At 39.0% G+C, this 17,922-nt stretch overlaps 1 long non-coding RNA gene across 1 annotated transcript; it reads right to left on the bottom strand.

The window, feature by feature from the left end:
• Nucleotides 1-11,385: 11,385 nt before the first annotated feature.
• LOC306800595 lies at nucleotides 11,386-12,899 on the bottom strand. Its single transcript, XR_013773869.1, has 3 exons — nucleotides 12,797-12,899; nucleotides 11,619-11,751; nucleotides 11,386-11,508 (listed from the first exon to the last, which is right to left on the bottom strand). It is a non-coding gene; the product is annotated as an uncharacterized lncRNA (long non-coding RNA).
• Between the last annotated feature and the right edge of the window lie 5,023 nt (nucleotides 12,900-17,922).

Genomic DNA, 17,922 nt, shown 5'->3' on the forward strand with positions numbered 1-17,922 from the left:
CTCCATAATCTGATAAAGCTGAACTCAAGGCACCCTCATGCAACTATAAATTGCTTGTAAAAGGCAAATGCATCTTAGCAAATATCATTGAGAGACTTCATTCAGCTACCAGAATTCAAGAGCAAAAATGACAGGTACCACTGTGATCTGAAGAAAACACATCAGTTACTTCCTTTTACTTTACACAGATGTTACTGTGGGTGTAGTTCACAGTGGAGGAATTTTCTTCATTTTTAGTGTATAGCAAGAACAGGGTTCTCATTCTTTGCTAATGGATAGTTTCCAGAACCAGGACAGAATGTCCTGACCTTTTTGAAGAAGACTGTGTAGGAATAAACTAGCAAGCTTAATCATACCCAGAGACTGCAGAGCAGGTTTTTCTCCCCTTTTCCTGAGCTATATGGTACATTTCCCTAAGAAGATAGTACCCCTGATTGTAAAATTGCAATGAGTCTATGGCCCTACTTGTGGAGTAAGTTAGTGTTCACTGAGCTAAGATGGAACATTCTAGTCTTTCATGAAACTGCTGTATAAAACTGTGATGGATGCTGAGAATCTCCCCTCCTCATTAGTTACTGATGCCCATAAAAGAGGCATGCTTAACATTTGATTCCATCCACTTACAAAATAAATTATAAGAATTCCTGCTGATTTCAGGGGTTGCAGGTCAAGATAAACTGTAGTGGAGAGGTGAAGAGAGATTATTCCTGTAATTTGGAGTCAGACAATTTGCCTTGTCATGCTTTTGATGTGGGAAGTGATCTCATCCTTACCATTTTTTAAATGGTGGCCCCTATCTTTGTCTTTTTGCTCATTCTCAAGCAATGATTGTAGTAATTTCTCAGAAAGTAGCAAGTGATTCCATGTAGGTGGATGCTTTTTACATCATGTCTACAACATGTGGTCAGTGTCCTGAAGAGAGCTATATGTATCAAATGGAGTCTGCTAACCTCATCTAATAAATATTCCTGTTGAAAGTATCAGAAATATCAGATAAATCAGGCAGCATGAAACCATTTCTGCACTGTATTTCTATGACATGGTATTCCCACAGGATGTGCAGCAAAATCTTGCACACCAATATCAAGCATTCTGAAGCCAAGGATTGTATAGGATATGAAACAGTAGATATATCATTTTCTCATCTTTGAATTTGAACAGTGTTTTTATATGTCAAGCTTTAGTAATATATTTTTAATCTATTTTTATTTACAGGTAATCCCAAGGTGAAGACAGAAAATTGTATTTTAAAGTCCCCTAGTGCAATTAAATTCTGGAAGATTTGTTTAGCTTTTGCATAGCAAGGAATGTTTTATGTGTTGCTTTGTCTTGTGTCCATTGCTACCTGCAAAATGCAAATGAAATTGCACCTCAGGTTGCATGGAAATCACTTGGTTTCACCATAGTTAATCTAAAATTGTGGTAGATTTTGTTTGATTATTGAGAGAATAACTTTCTTGATTATTGAGAGAATTGGGAAGCAATTTTCAGCAAGTTGCTTTGAAGATCTCAAAAGTTATCTCTAGGTAAAAAAAAAAAAAAGTTTTTTCTGTGGAGACTGTGTCCTGGTTGCACATTGAAGGCACCTGGGGGGAGGCCATACTGAACATAAATGTCTGTGGTCAGTTCTGTGTCAGCCAAGAGAACTAGGTATCTAAAGCAGAGGGGACAGTGCCAATAAAGTATTTTTAGAAGGCTAGAAAGCCAAATCTCCAGTATGACCTTCAGGCACCACAGGGCTTTATGTGCTTTAAAGAATTTGGCATAGTCATGGCAGACCTGCACATGTACTCTGCAGGTTAGTTGTGAAACTGCTGTGTGTGAGAGTGTGTGTGTGTGTGTCTGTGTGTGTCTGTGTGTGTGTGTCTGTGTCTGTGTCTGTGTGCATGTGTGTGTGTGTTCAAGAAAGGCAGGGGAAACACTTCAGGAAGTTTTCCCACCATTGATCTTAAGGGAGCTGATTCTAATACTATAGAATATTGCAAATTATTGATATTCTCTGTGGCCAATGGGCATAAGCATTTGTGAAAAAAACAGTGTGAGGGAAAAGGAGAGAATGTTTAGGAATATGAGAGTATGTTTTAAATGTCCTTTTTTACCTCTGTTTTTGAAAGACTGCAGACACACCACATAACATGGAAGTTGACTCAGTAGAAGCACTCAGGACTTTTTTCTTGACTCCAGTTGGTCCTCAGATTTCTTTCAAAGCAAAATAAAAAGCTATTACAATTTAGAGAATGCCAGTCCTTTTTACCTGGATAATGGAAAGTCTCAGTGTCTGACAATGAGGAGGAAGGAAATGTATGAAGACGTGTAGACACTTTAAATATAGAAGAAAAATAAAATAATACAGAAGTGGGTGCTTGTTGTTGTCCTTATTGCATTATCCTCATGTTTATGACTTACTAAGACTGTTAAAACCATAATAAGAACAAGAAGAGACATAATTCAGTCTTGAAACTTGTTGTCTGTACTAAATTGCCTTGTTAAGTAAGGTTAAAAATGATGCTGTAGCTGTTCCATACATTGACATAGACATTTTGCATGCACACACACATAAAAATGTGGACAAACATATGTGAAAGTATTATTAACTATGAAATTATCACAGGGCAACAGCCCGTCTCAAGCTGTTCTGAGTGTGCCTTGCAAAGATGGTTAAATGTCACAGAATAAGATTTTAACCTTTACCTGTACTGGCTTTGTGTGTGTAGTGAATAAAAGAAGCCAAGTTACCTTCCCTGATTTGGAGGCCAATTAAGAATGTGTGCCTTACACCCATGCTTGAATTCTTTTATGCTTAATCTGAATAGAGAAAATCTAAATGTGCAAGATAGAGGACCTCTACTTAAGTATTTTTCTTGCTACTTTTTATTTTCTGATGCTGGTGTAGACAACATAAGGTAGAAGCATGCCAGAGAGAGGGAGACCAAATGCAAATTTGGCAGTCAGGAAGTTCTACTGTGCTCCAGGGCCAAAACAGAGCAAATAGTCATCCTAGTTCAACCTGGCAGATTCCTCAGAATTTTCTGTCCTGAGGTCTGTGGTATTATCTGAATAATTTGTATTCCTTCTCTGTTAGTTCTAATGCTTATTTTTCTCCAGTACAGGCTTCTCCAAGTTTTTAAGGTACACAAGTATCAAAATGTTTGTAAGAAGTAGCATTTTCGCAGCCACTTAAGAGCTTTTTGGTGAAGGATTACAAAGTGCACCAATGGTGAAAGACCCTGAAATATCAAGGAGGGAAAACTTTCATGTAGAAGAACTAAAGTAGTAATTAAAATGAAGTATGTGACACACTCAATATAAGGTCTAACCCAATTCTACTGGATACAATAGCATTGCTCTTGATAGTAAGGACAGAAGGGGATTCCTGCCACCATGTCCATTCTGTAACTAGTACCACTTTATTTATTCAGAGCCCTTCTAGATTCATGAAATTCATGGTATGATGATCTGGTTATTGCTACTTTATAATTTTATGACACTTCCACACTACTCTAAAGAGAATTAACCTACACATCCTCCCTTGTCCCTTTAAATATCCTTTCACTTCATGCTGTAGCATATCATACAAAGTATATGTTAGAAAGTTAATGAAAGAAGAGTTTTATTAAATAATCTTTTTTTTTTTTTTCCTTTTAGTGGAAACCAGTGAATAAATACTTTAGTTCATGAGGCAACTTTTGCCTTCCATCTGTCAAATGCCTTACTGAATCATAGGTGGTGTTAAACTATACACAAGGCTCATAAAGCAGTAAAATTTCAAGTCACTAGAAATGATTTTTGGAACTGTTCCTTTGAGAACAGATCCAAAAATCGACAGCTAGATGAACAGGAACAGAGTTGGCTTCCGGTGTGCAGTAAAACCACTGAAAAGCAATGCTGCAGTGAGAGAAATGGTTTCCTGGGTAGAATTTAGCTTGTTTTCCTCCTACAGTCATCTAAAGCCTTCTGAAAGTACAGTCTTCTATAGCAGAGGATTTACACCATGCACAAGTCACTACATTTGCATCTTGTTTCACAGAATTTCTCTTTAGAATCAGCAGGCTTTGGAAGCTAAATGATTTGAAGTAGTTTTGTGTAAAGTAGTTGTTAGTATAGTGACCATGCTTTTAATATGATCACTTTGATGTGCACAGTAAATAATCATGTCTTAAACTATTCTATTTCTTTCTAAATATCTCTAAATAGTATCTCTATATTTTTGTATGCATAGCTACTAAACCCTTTCAAATATATTTATGCATTATGCTGAGTGGATTGATCATAAAGAAGCATTTTGATATGGGAAAATAGGTACAATAGAGCAATTATCATAACTCTAGCTAAAGTTCATATTTTTTAGACTAGATTCTTTTTCCTCTTGCTCCTTTCAGAAATACACATTTTTAAAAATTGGTTTCCTTTGGTTTGTTTGCTATTTTATTCCTAATGCTTCTCATCTGCCGTCTAGTAAAGGTCATAGAAATATTAATGTACTTCCAAAGCAAGAGGACCAAAAAAGCTTTGCTTTCTACATAGCTTAGAGTATGGGGATGCAAATTGCAAAAAATCAGTGGCCTGTATCTTCTCACAGAATTATTTAGTAATGAATATACCAAGTGAAAGAGAAATGTCTGTTGGGTAAACAATGCACATAAACAACTTCATGGTAGGAAAATTATATAAGAGGCAGTCGTGATCCCAGCCTGAAATCTTGAAAATGACTGGAGAAAATAAGGTACTTATAGAGAAGTCAGAAACAAAAAGCATTTAATAACTGGAAACTTTGGTTTGTTTTGCTGTAGATGGAAGCTTCTCTTATTTGATAAAGTGCAATTAAAACCAGAAAAACATGCAATAATAGAGAATTTGTACTGCTTTCAGAAACTGAGAGATTAAGTATGATTTACTTGACAAAGTCTGGCAAACCAGAGGAGGAAAATAAAATGTTTTAGGGGTATTCCACTTCATCAGTGGCTAAAATCTCTTTGTCTTGGGTATCAGCATCTCTTAGCCCTTGTAGCAAGCCATCCCAGAGGGGATTGCCCCCAAAACACTGACCTGAGTGCTGATGCAGGATGGCTTCTTGTCACCTCCTGCATGTCCATTTGAACTTAAAACGTAATTGCTGGCTTTGCAGTAAGGATTGAGGACACCCCTTCTTGTGCAAATACCAGTCAGTGACATTTAATGGCAGTAAGTCAAGACTGTGCCTCATATCTTCTCTGAAAAACACCAGCTCTGAGAGCAGCCTTAGAAAATACTCTGTAAAGGCTAAGAAGGGAAATAAACACCCAAACCATGACTCATTTACAAAATGTGACTTTCCTTGGGGGCTTCTCAGAGAAATAGGCTTCTCTGTGTTCATTACTTGATCTAAAAATGAGCATATATAGTAAGATCATCATATATATATAGGCCCAAAAAGTCAAAGACATCCACGTTGCACTGACTACTAGTTTTGTTTGTCTGCAATGGCAACTTTGGAACGTCACTAATTCTGCAGCTGGTCACACTGGAGTGTCATAAGAGAAGCACCTTCTGCTTATACTGCAAGCCTCTGTCTTATACACAGACGATTTTCAGCCATTAAAAAGACAATAATAACATCCCATCTCGAGACAAAAGGCATTGCATGGCTTCTTGTTGCAATCCTGCATGAAATAAATCTGGAATGTATACGGAAATTACATGTACCCTCATTGTCTTAGGATTTTGTCATGAACTTCAGCATTCTCAAAATTGGAATAAACAATGTATGTCTCTCAGCTCATTGCTGGTTCTCAGCTTTAGAGCAGCATACACATCACTGAATCATGTAGTGTAAACCTTCTAATTGATATTTATAACCTTTATAAACCCCATAGAACATTTGCTCTACATCACCTAAGCTAGTAAACTGTTTTGTTGCTAGTATGAAATCTAACAAATATTGCAGTTATTCAATAAAGTAAGAATGCATTTATCAAATCCATGAATTTCCTTCAACAAGAAGCCTTGAGTATTCAGTGAGTCCACTTCTTTTAGCTTAAAAAAAAATATTATTAGTCTTTCTCAAAAACTGAACCAAGTTTCTTACAGGACCTTTATATTTTTGAAGAAAGAATGTCCAGAGTATTCTGCATGAAGTAAAGGTAAAGCTCTCAGTTAAAAAAAACTCATTACAGCTTTCTGTCATATTCAGTTCACCAGTGACAACCAGACAATTCAGGATAAAAAACCTACCTGAGAGCAGAAAGAAGTCCTGTCCAGTTAACCAGGTACAGACCTAATTTCCAATTTACCTACATCATGCTCTTAACTTTCATATGCTACACACACACTCTTTTAGTATGGGATAAGCCTTTCTTTGTGAAAAAGTAAGAAAATCAAGGAGAAAAAGGGATAGACAAAACCTAAGTGCTTCTACTATTGCTTTTATCGAAATTCAAATGTGAATTAGTTTCTTTTCCTGTAGGCTCCAAGTTGCTCTAGCCATTTCTTTTGCTAATTCTAGCCCTAACCAGAAGAGGTATTACTGTGAAATCTCATAGAACTTCCTAGGCTCATTTGCATTTTTTTTTCTGACAGCTTTGCATGGAACAATTAAATAATTTGGGTAAGCAGTCACCCCAATCAAAATATTTTCGTTAATTAACAGATCAGATATCAGTGAAAAAAAGCATATAATTGTATTAGCCACTATCAGTTTGAAAGAGTAACTGTGCTAGTATGTACACATCTCAAATAATGACACAGCCAGCCGGTTGCAGATCATATTAATTTATATTTAAAATAATTGAAGAATAAAGGAGAAATTATTGAAATTACTGAAGATTTTTTATAAGGCAAGCCACAACACAAATGCAAGTGGTTAAAAAGAAAATAGCTTTAATGAGAGTTTCCAATTACTTTTGTGCTATGTAAATTGGGCTGCAGCTTTCTAGTGGCTAAAAATTAAGTGCATGGAAGGCAATATATGCCCAAACCAGAAATCAGATGAGATTTAATTATTCAAATAAAAAACTGAGGTTAATTTTCCTCCCCACAATACATATCAAGCTGCACAACTGCCAGTACATCCTGAGGCTGCCCTTTTGGCCTAAAAGTTGCCTAAACACTGAGGCTGTGACCAAACAATTAAAATACATCATGAGCCATTTGGTGGCACTTGAGTCAAGGAATAGCCAATATCCATACTGTTGACAAGACTCCCAAACAAGGGTGTTAGACAAGAATATTTTTTTCTTTCTGCATATTTTGAAATTTATGTCTGTAACTTTTTTGGACATGAGAAGAAGAAGGCTATTCAGCATGGAGCAAAAATATGCTGAACACCAGGTTAAAAATCTAATAGTATAGCTAGTCCTGTTGTATAGCCAGGAACAGTCTCCAATTGGCTCATATAGACAAAAAAGCAGAAATTTTCTTCAGAGTTTGGATAGTTACCTGATAATGTACATACATAAGCCAAATGAAGTTTCAGAAATGAACAGCAATAAAAAAACTGTTTTCCCAAGCAGCCTGTCCCCTGAGAATTAGGACATGTCCTTGGGAAGAAGAAATATGGATAGAACTCACAACTGTGGTGGGAATAAGATGGCCATAAGCCTCAGAAAAGAATCACAGCATCGTAAAAAAATTTACCTTGCAGAGGAACTCTGGAGGTCATCTGTATAAATTCACAATGAGACCAATGGTGAAGGCAAAGCATTTTGCACAGGGCCTTGGCCAGTTGGATTATGAAAATTCTCACATATTGGAGAATCCAGAACCTCTCTGGGCAACATGTTCCTAAGCTTCCCAACTCACCTTTTGAGCTTATTTTCCTTGTAGAGCCTTCATTCCTGTTTGTGACCATTGCATCCTGTCACTTGGCAATGGACCTCATAGAAACCTCTGGCATTGTCTATTCTGTAACCTACTACACCCTACCATTTGACTCCTTTCCTTCAGGGTAAAGTAACCCAGTTCCCAAGTCCTTAGATGTGATCCAGCTCCAGAACCATCTCTGTGGCCCTCCTCTGGACACCCCTGTTTGTCACCTCCCCTATCCCCAGGCATCTTATAATTTATGCAGCCTACTTGAATCCTTTAAGCCAGGAGACTTATGAACTTCCATATCACATAAAGGAGATGCAAGAAGGGGGAGAGAAAAGAAGGGAAAGTAGTTTCTTAGATTCTTTTTTATCAGAAAGACCTATTATAGATGGTTAGTTTTCTTCTAAAGACTATACTCCTGGTATAAATAATAGGGTTTTATACACATGGTAAATCTGCTAATGAACATATGTGTGTGTGTGGCTGTATATTTATGTGTAGATATATATAGATATATATGTGTGTATTTCCCATTGTCTGGGTTAAACTGGCTGCACACCAAGTGCTTCAGACAGCCCAGACTCGGGTTTTCCCCTGCACCTGCCATTTCTGCCTCTCTTTAAGTGCCCTTCCCCATATTCCTTTTGTTTAAATTAGGGACATGGTTTTCCCTATGATAGGAGGTTACCTCAAAATTTGACATTCTACCTTCAAGACACTTGGGCTCTTTCTATGCTTTGTCTCCAAGTGACTGCTCATTATAAGAGAATTTACTTAAATATTGATTTTTGAACTGTTCTAAGAGCAATATGGTACTTTACAACCCTAAACCTTTCTTAGAGGCAGTTCTGTAGCATGGATGAGTTTTTTTTCTGCACAGACAGAGTGTCAGTTGACTTGCAATACTAACCTTCCTCCATATAACACTTGCTGGCAGAGTGCTATGAATTTCCTTTATATCAGCTACTTCTTACTCTAATTTACCTTTCAAGTGGGCTAATGAAATGCATTGCTACAGTCCATCTGTCTCTAAAAATAAAAAAAACCCAAGCCACTACCCCAGTTCTGCAGTACAGAATAGCAGAGAAAAAGAATCTAAAATGACGGAGACAGGCTCCCATCATATTTGTAAAACTTTCCTAGGAAGGAAATCCTGTCAATTTTCAAAAGTTCCTCATCTATCCAGACATTTCATTTAGACCTGTGTTTTTGTGTATAATAAATTGCTTCTAGTTGGCTGAAAATCATTTTTAGCTCTTATCTCTGTGATCAGTTACCCCTGCTGTTCTTTAATGGCCTTCACCTCATTATGCAACTAGTCATTAAAAGCTTAGTATCCAGTACAATGGTAGCTTATGTAAAGTGATCTATGAGAGCTTTATATAGGCTTACCAGCCGCAGCCTTAATTTTACTCATTCGTCTTAATTTTTTGTAATCATTTTTTGTAAAAAGGGTATAATGTCAGGCATGCTTCCCTGCGACTGACAGATCCAATCTAGCAGATAATTACCATAAGGAAATTGATGTTTTAGTGTGCAGGGGAGAATTTAATTTACTCAGACATCCTACAGTACAATGCATTCCAAAAGATATGAGGATTTAAGTTTTTAAGAAATTAAATTTCACTATTTAACATGATTACTTATGTTGAACATCATTAACTAGCTTTTTTTTTAACTGTTTGATATAATTACAAGAGCAGTTATGTGGTCTAAAATCCAAAGTTGTCTTTAAATAAGGGTTAAGGATCCATGAAGTACAGAAAAGAAGGTTGCATTCTTTCACCCTCCAACACCAGCCTTCCAGCAGCAGCATTAAAAAATCTATAGAGATTAACTTAGCCAATGTATGAACTATAGAGCTTTTTCCAGTGATATTTTAATAGATGCTTTATTATCAGCCCATTCCACCTCAACTCCAGTGGTCAGGAAACTCTTTAGTCCTATTCACAAATACAAATTGCTTATTATGCTTCAGAATGATAGAACCGTGAAAGAGTTGTGGATATCCCAATTAAATAAGGTGATTAATTTATGTTTAATGCAGGGCATTTGATTAATTGAAACTCATGTGATTTAGAATTAGATTAATTTAATTAATCTCTATAAAACTGTTTGCTTTTCATGAGAAAGCATTATTTCTAACATACAGCAAGTGTACCTTGCAAGCAGAACACACAAAGCACAAACAACCAGGACGGCGCAAAAATGGTGAATCTTTTGAAAAATGAAATTTTTTAATCTTGGAAAGCTCTCACATGTGAAGTCCAGAAGCTTTGCTTGTTCACTAAGCTTCCATATTAATAATACTTGAACCAGAGGATTAGAGCAATGTTATTTTATAAGCCTTCTCGTTTTTTTTATTTATTTGTTTGAAATTTTGCTAAATAGTTTAAGACAATTTTTCTGTGTTTCATTTTGTCATGAGATTGTGCAGTCAAAGAACAAAAGATACAAAAAACTGTCAAGACAACTATATGACAAATACTTCTAAGATGCCAGATCTGTCAACAGAATTTGAATAGTATGTGCACAACTGTTGTACAAACAGAGCTAATGCTGATTTAAAATATTCTCTTATTACACTCTTTTCATTCTGGATTGAAGTGCCCTCTCCAAAGATAGGAAGCTCCTATCATATGATGTTCTAGGAATTATGCTGATCAGAACCTTGACTGAAACCGTACTAGAGACACAGTCAGGACAAGGGATCTTTTCTTTCTCCTGGAACAGGGGTAAACTCATGGGCTCCTAACCACCCTTGATCTGATGCCATGGTACAGAGAACTTCTGCTCAGATAACATTTTCTCTTAGTCTTTATTTTATAAATAAAAGACACTAAAGCCAAATGAAGAATTATTTTAGTATGGATAATAAGACCAACCGTTAGTGCTTCAGATAATCTACTTGAAAAATAACTTCTGTCTTTTCTTGAAACAGCCTTGTCAAAAGCATGATTTTCATATTTGCAGAAGAGAAGCTAAGAAACTGCAAATAGAAAGAGGGGATTATGTGACTCAGTATTATTTCTAAAATTAAATGTAAAACTGTGCCATTTTTAGTTACAACTAACGATATGCGATGTATAATGGAAAGAGCATAATGTCAGTAATGACATCAGTCTTAACTTCACATTAGTTGTTTTTAGGAAGAACTGTGCTCACAGGGTGCCCCGGAATGCAGAGAAGAGTCAGGCAATAACAGCAGAAGCACAGCGGATATGATGTCTCTGAAGGGACTGCACGTCACTGAAGTCAACATCTCTCCAGGTCATGGCTTACCTGCAGGTGACAGCAAGGAAGCAAGAGGGAGCACCAGTGGCTATAGCAGACATTGCCTGCTGGCATGCTGTCTTGAGCTATTTCTTTTCCAAGTGATTAGATCCACTTACAATGTAAAATAATTTCTCAGTTTTTAACTGCGATCAAGTTTCTGCTAGCAAAATCCTTCTACAGAATTTCTTAGGAAATTAAAATAGCAAAACAATAGTTTAAAAGGAATTATTTCACTTTCCAGAGTGTGCCAAAGATTCACCAGTTTGTATAAAATTTCCTTCCTCTGAGAAAAGAAAGGAAATATTTTGCCTGGTATATATTTGCCTGAGCTTGGCTTGTCTGTGATTAAGGTGGGGCCTTGGCATCTGAGGAGATGAGCAGCTGGGGAAGCTACATTTATCATCTGTGCCAACACAACAAGGCCTTCCTCCTGTAGATGTTTGCAGTCTTTAAGAAATCACATAGTAAGACTTTTAGAAATAAGTAGAGGAAAAACTATAGAATTCAATGGGCCCTCAGTCAGTGACCCTGGCAGTGCTTTCCGAGCCATTGCCCACCTTAGGCAGTCTAGACAGGAACTCGGCTGGTGCATGACAAACATCCCAGCTGTGCCTTTGCCAGGCACTTCATCTCCTCCCCTCCAAAGACATGGTTTGCAGCAGGTACCTTGCAAACTAACATATACAGTATCTGTATGGAGAACAGTGCATGCAGGTAATCATGCACATTTTTATTATATGTATATATAAATGTGTATATAAAAGGATACATAGCATCAAAAGTATGTGCTTTGTGCATTACATATATGCAAAAGCATACAAACCCACATTTCACCTGTTTTACTAAAAGCATGCAGATGCATGGTGCTGCCAAGTCCAACTCAGCAGCCTTTGAGCATAGGCAATGTTCTGCTCTCTTATAAGACTCTTTTGTAATTATTTTTTTGCATCATCCCCAGAGCTATGAAAAAGCAGTGTTTTGGGGTGAGGTTTGTTTGGGTTTTTCTTACACAGAGAAGTGTGTTTTCCTTTTCTCTTATTCTCAGAAGACAGTTTTACCTCAAAATTCCAAAAAATTGTAGTTTCATGCTATAGGCATGGAAATTTTTACCCCGAAGAGTAAAATTTGCACAAGCAGTTTAGGTGGGTGACTGAGAAAAGTGGGTTAGAGTGGAAATTATTGCACAACATTGACAGAGACACGTAGGGGGATAAAGCTTCTGTCACATTTATTAATGAGAGAATGTAGCAGGGTATGCCCTGCTATGGTATGATCCTTTTGGCATCTAGCAAAAACCCTAACTTCCATTGAAATATCATCAGAGACCGCTTTTTAAACTGGTAGGTGTTCTTATATTTTTTTCTTCCTTTTTATTTGTTTTTCTTAAAGAATGAGCAGTTTGATGTCACTGTTTTTAGTCAGAAAAGGAAAGATGACATACCCCACACCTGTGCAGAACTGGGACCAGACCACCTGGAATTTCCCTGGGAGATCTGAGCCTCACGTCTCTGCCGGAGGCCTTCGAAGGCCTGAGGTGTTTAGAAGACATCAGGATATAGTTCACAAAACAGTCTTACAAAATAAAAATGTGGTCCAGGATACTCTTTGGCTAGAGCTGCATGTGACTGAGCCTGTCACTGCACACTGCAGGCAGCCATGGACATGCCTGAAGGGAGCCCTGTTTTGCATGGAAGATGAATTTAAAATGCAGATTTGGAAATTACAAGCGAGTTACCTCTCACTCAGGAGAGAAGGGCAGATAGCATCTCATCTTGCTTCTTTATAAGGGCACAACAAATACGCTGGCTGCAGGATGAGCTCCTGGAAATGGCAGGCCCTCTGCTGCCATGCCACAGCCCTACATCCCACCCCAGGGGGCTCCCAGGGCTCCGGGAGGTGCTGGGACAGGCCACAGCCCTGGCGGCGCCATTCCCGGCGCTGGGCAGCAGCCGCCGGAGCAGGGCACTGCGGCCTGGCCTGCTCTCCCGCTCTCCTGCGCGCAGCCATTTTGCTGATAGCGGTGACCAGCCCTGTGCTGATAATCCCTTTCCCTCCTCAGGGAGCTTCCACAGGGAGCTGGTGTGGAGTGATGTCAGAGCACTGACGGCTGTTTAGGGGCTTGGCCATCGCTGCACCCGCAGGCCTGGGCTCCGCTGTAGGTGCCCGTGACCTTGCCCTGTGGGGCAGCTCAGGCTCCGCGCTGAGCCGCCGTGCCTCTGGAAACAGCGGGCCAAAGGCGCCATCCCAAACAGCACAGCTCTCCCAGCTGCTCAAAGGTATGTTGGTTTGTGTGTTGGTTTGGTGCTCTTTCTGGAAGTACTGGCGGAAAGCTTGCATGAAAGTTTCTATTAAGTTAGTCTCAAAAATAAATGACCCTGTAACGGATTCTTCCTTAAGGCTTTCTCTGAGTTAAATTCATTTCAATTCTGGTTTTCTTGTCGTTAAGTAAACGAGTTTGATTTAATAATTATGTTTTATTATAGCTGAGGATGTCTAATATCGTAGAGGGTGGGTTGAGTTTTTCTCTTTGGCTATGAGCCGTGTTTGTCCCCGGGAGCCTCCCCCAGCAGTCGTGACCAGGAAATGTCGGGCAGCGCCGCCATTTCCAGAGAGGCAGCAGGCGCTGGGCCTCCTTCTGTGAATAATTACACAGGCACCTAACTTCATCACACTACAAGTTAATTGCTTTTCCCAGTAAATATGTGCATAGGTAGGCTTACCAAATGGCTAGGTAATTACTTTTCCAGGTATTTTGACTTTGCTGGAGAGGAAAACGCCAGGGAGAGGGGAGGCCTCATTGAGGCTCCAGGGTGGCCTGGGGGAAGAGAGCTTTCCTGAGTGCTGGGGAAGCTCAGGACTGGGACTTACTTATTACTGCTTTCCTTCATGACATTACCACCACAACCAGGCTGACAAGCTTTTCCCTGCCATACCATTGTCAAAGCAGAATATTCATCAGTGCCCATATTTGACGTGGCCTTCATACATGAATCAAAGCTACTTGACAGTAAATTCCTTACTCAGTAAATGATGTTCAAGGTTTGAAGAAATGCAGGAAATGAGCATGCTGACAGTGAGAGAAAGAGTGCAACCAAAGTGGTGAACTTTGACGACTTTGAGAAAGGGGGAGATGTGGCTGAAAATACAGTGGCTGGGGAATAAAGTGGAGATGAGGGTAAAATGACTGGTGACAGGGGAGGCAAAGGGAGGGGATGTAGATGTGAATGTGAGTTAAAGGGTAGACTGCAAATATCACTTTTTCAAAGAAAAGAAGCAAGTGTCTGGGTGTGTAAACAGCTAGGAAAGGATAGGTGTGTAAGCATGCATTGTAAAAGTTTCTTTCTACTAAGGGAAAAGGCAAAATTCTCATGGGTTTATGAAAAGATGATCTTAGGTTTGCAGAAAACCAAGAAAATCTATGGAGAAATTTTGCTACTGCTGAATTCATTGATAACCAGTGATTGCAGAGTCAAGCAAACACCGACCACCTGAAAACCCCAGACACATTACCTAGTGACAGCTATGCTGAAAATTTTGAGAGTGTGTTGTCTATCCCCTCAATCCCCAAACTAAACAAGAATAGGAATAAGAACAACCCCAACCTCACTAAGCTCTCTGAAATGCTATGAAGCTAGACATGAGTTTGGTTTGGAGTTTAGGGGTTTGTTTCTGCTTTGGACATTAGCTTCAAGAGGTAGAGGAAAAGGACATCATACATATAAGGATTAAAACTGGAAGAGGATGCATCTGCCCCAGTAACAATCGTACTGTTTGATGTGAACATCTGGAGTAACTTGCGTGTTTACTGTATTCTGAACTCTGACATCTGGAATGGGCTGTAGGTTGAATACTACCTTGATATTTTTAAGTATTCTTTTTCAAGAAAGTCTGTAAGGAACTGAGTTTTCTTTTCTTTCAGGTGTGTACTGTAGTTAGGAATAGTAATTGATTAGATAAACTATGTGACTAATGTATAGCTCACTTGGATGAAAGGCAGACTTACAATGCTGTGGCCTAAAGCCTGGCCTGTTTTTCCAAAGATATGACTATAAAATGACTACACAAAAGCCTTCTCAAGAAATATCTGTCTTAATTTAGCATTCTTACATGCTGTTAAATATTCTGATTTATTTGTTAGAACTTTATTTCATTGTGATACGGCCAACCAGCAGAAAGGCTGTTCCTGACTTCTGTGGGTTTGGAACTGGCTGTTTTGCTGGCAGACAGATAATGTACTTAAACCATGTCTGCACTGAAAACAGAGCCAAAGGTGTAATATCACACTATGATACCAATTGATAAAGAAGACTGCTGTGCTGGTTTCTCACTAAAGTCATAGAATTCAGGCAGTGAAATCCCTGGAGCATTCAGTCTGCTGCAAGCTGTGCAAGTAAGTGAAAAAGAGTCAAACTAGTGGATTGGTAGCTAGATGCTAGAGAGTAGATAGATAATTGCTTAGGATAGTTATTCCACTGAAAACTTACTTATTTTTAAAGTAAATCCATCCTTCTAACCAAAGTATTTTAAAAATTACTGAATTCCTCTTTGCTTTCTATTTCTGCTACTACTTCCCTTTCATATGGCAATTCACTCACACTTAGGTTCACTCTCTTCTGCTGACAGCAGCAATTTGACTTACCAGTGATTATCTGCCATAATTTCAAAGAAGTTTCCCACAAGTGAAGAAATAAAAAATGAATCATCACAGTCTTCAGTTTGAAGATGTCTAAAAGAATGTGAACATATTTCCATGGTGAAATCAAGTGGACAGTTTACAACTTGATAAGAGAAGAACTAGATATTTAATATTTAGTAGCCTCTGAGATTTCTCTCCAGCTTGGAGGCAGAGACTCCAAGTTTGGGAGAAATCTTTTGACCCACAAATATTTCCCTAACCCATTGAAAAAAGAGCATGGAATTAAGACAGCTTTATATACAAATAAACCTATGTCTGATCAGCAAGGAACTTTCTTCAGAGAAGCAGGTTTGAGTTGAATATCTGGAGATATTCCAGAACTGTCTTGATGCAATCCTGTAAAATGTGCTGTTGGATGACCCTGCTTGAGGAGGGAGATTGGACAGGATGACTTATTGTGGTTCTTCTCCCTTACCCATTCTGCGATTCTGTAAGACCTCACAGATGATAAAAACCTTGCATTCTGTAAAGCCCTGCAAGCATTTAGTTACAAGGAAGGTTGCACTCCTTCTCACAAGGTGCTTGTCTCAAATCCCTGGTCCACATCTCTACTGTGTTCTTGGGGCAGGGGGAGAGATTTCTCCTTGTAGGAAAAATGCCTCCTGCTCTCCTAGCTGGGTCTGCAGCTGCACTCTCCTTCTTGGCAGTTTTTGTGTACTCCTAACAATTCTTGTGGGATACTGTGCACAGACTTCTCTGCATGCATGGTGCAAGGATTTGAGTTCCCCAGTAGGAGCAGTGAGCTCTGCTAGGTAACAAGGGGAGCGTGTCAGTGCCTTGGCTCTGCAAATGTAGCTTTCTGCCTGTATATCCTTACTCTTCACCTAGAGACAGGAGTACCTTCTGCTATCAGGTACTTTTTGGAGAGATCTTGATTCCCACTTCATGCTTTCAAGCAGAAACTAGTCTGTGGATGTAGGATAAGTATCCCAGACAGTGACTAATTCCAGATTGGTACACAATGAGGAATAGCATGCAGATTTAAATATCAGTCATTTGTATCTAGTAATGAGCACTTCTAGTCTCAAGATGACTAGCACAAAAGCATCTGTGTTTCATCTTATGGCAAAGAGAATCCAAGAAATATAAAAGGACAAAAAAAAAATATTTAGCGATAACTCGTGTTCATTTGCCCGTGAAAAAATTACATATTTATGCTGAGCACAAATGTCCAGGGCCACCCAGCTTCACAGCTGATCTAAACTTCTAAACAGGGCTCCCATAAAGGTGCATTGATAAAGCACCTTGCCTTAACAGGGGATGCAGGAATGGATCACATAGAATCGAGTTTGCATCCCTGTACACCAGAGTGCCAAAGAAAACCTGCATCTCAGCAGTTCCTTTTGAGTCAGAGGATTCCTAGGTTGAATTGAAGCCAGTATAGTAGCTCTGTTGTGCTATCTGTCTGGTGAAAGAGGCCCCATGGCCAGAGATGTGCTTTATAAAGAAGATTCTCCCTAGAAGCAGAATAAGTCAAGCCCAGAGCAAGCTGTATGGACTCTGTGCATGATCACAGCTCCAGCTCTGCCTGGATTCAGTGCAGCTCAAGTACCCAGTGCCACTTTAACCTAGTCAGACAAACATCAGTTGCTGTGGGCTGAATGGATCTGCCTGGAGCCCCAGGGGCAGGCAGAGCAAGCCTGTGCTGGAGTCTCTGCTGCTATTGCAGCACTGCCAGCCTGAACTGTCTTGGCTAAGCCAGTCCAGGCTAGAGGGATCTATCTCCATATGCAAATGCAAACATGACCAGTGAGTTACTACAGAGGCTTTGTCCTTCCAGCAATTCTGACTTAAGGTCAGCTGTTGCTCTCAGCCATACTCTCACAGGATCTGATAAATACCACTGCAAAATCCCAGGTGTTCTGGAAACACTGCTATGTCAGAAAGAATGTACTTCTCTTTGTGTTTTCTTTGATTGTTTTTGGTTTTGTTTTTTTTTTTATTATTATCTCCAATGTGGAAGAAATCTAAAATTTCTGAGATTTGGATTTCTTTTCTTTTTTTGTCAGTGTGTTTTGCTTTGGCAAATTATAGGAATAGAGTCTCTTGACGATGAACTCGCCCTTTCTAGTTTTAAATACAAGTTTTTTCAAACTGCCTGTCTTTTTCAGATCAACTTGACATAAGTTCAGAGCTCATACTGAGCAGTGCAGTGTTTTCCCTCT

The sequence above is a fragment of the Erithacus rubecula genome (assembly GCF_903797595.1).
Source record: "Erithacus rubecula genome assembly, chromosome: 3".
NCBI lineage: Eukaryota > Metazoa > Chordata > Aves > Passeriformes > Muscicapidae > Erithacus > Erithacus rubecula.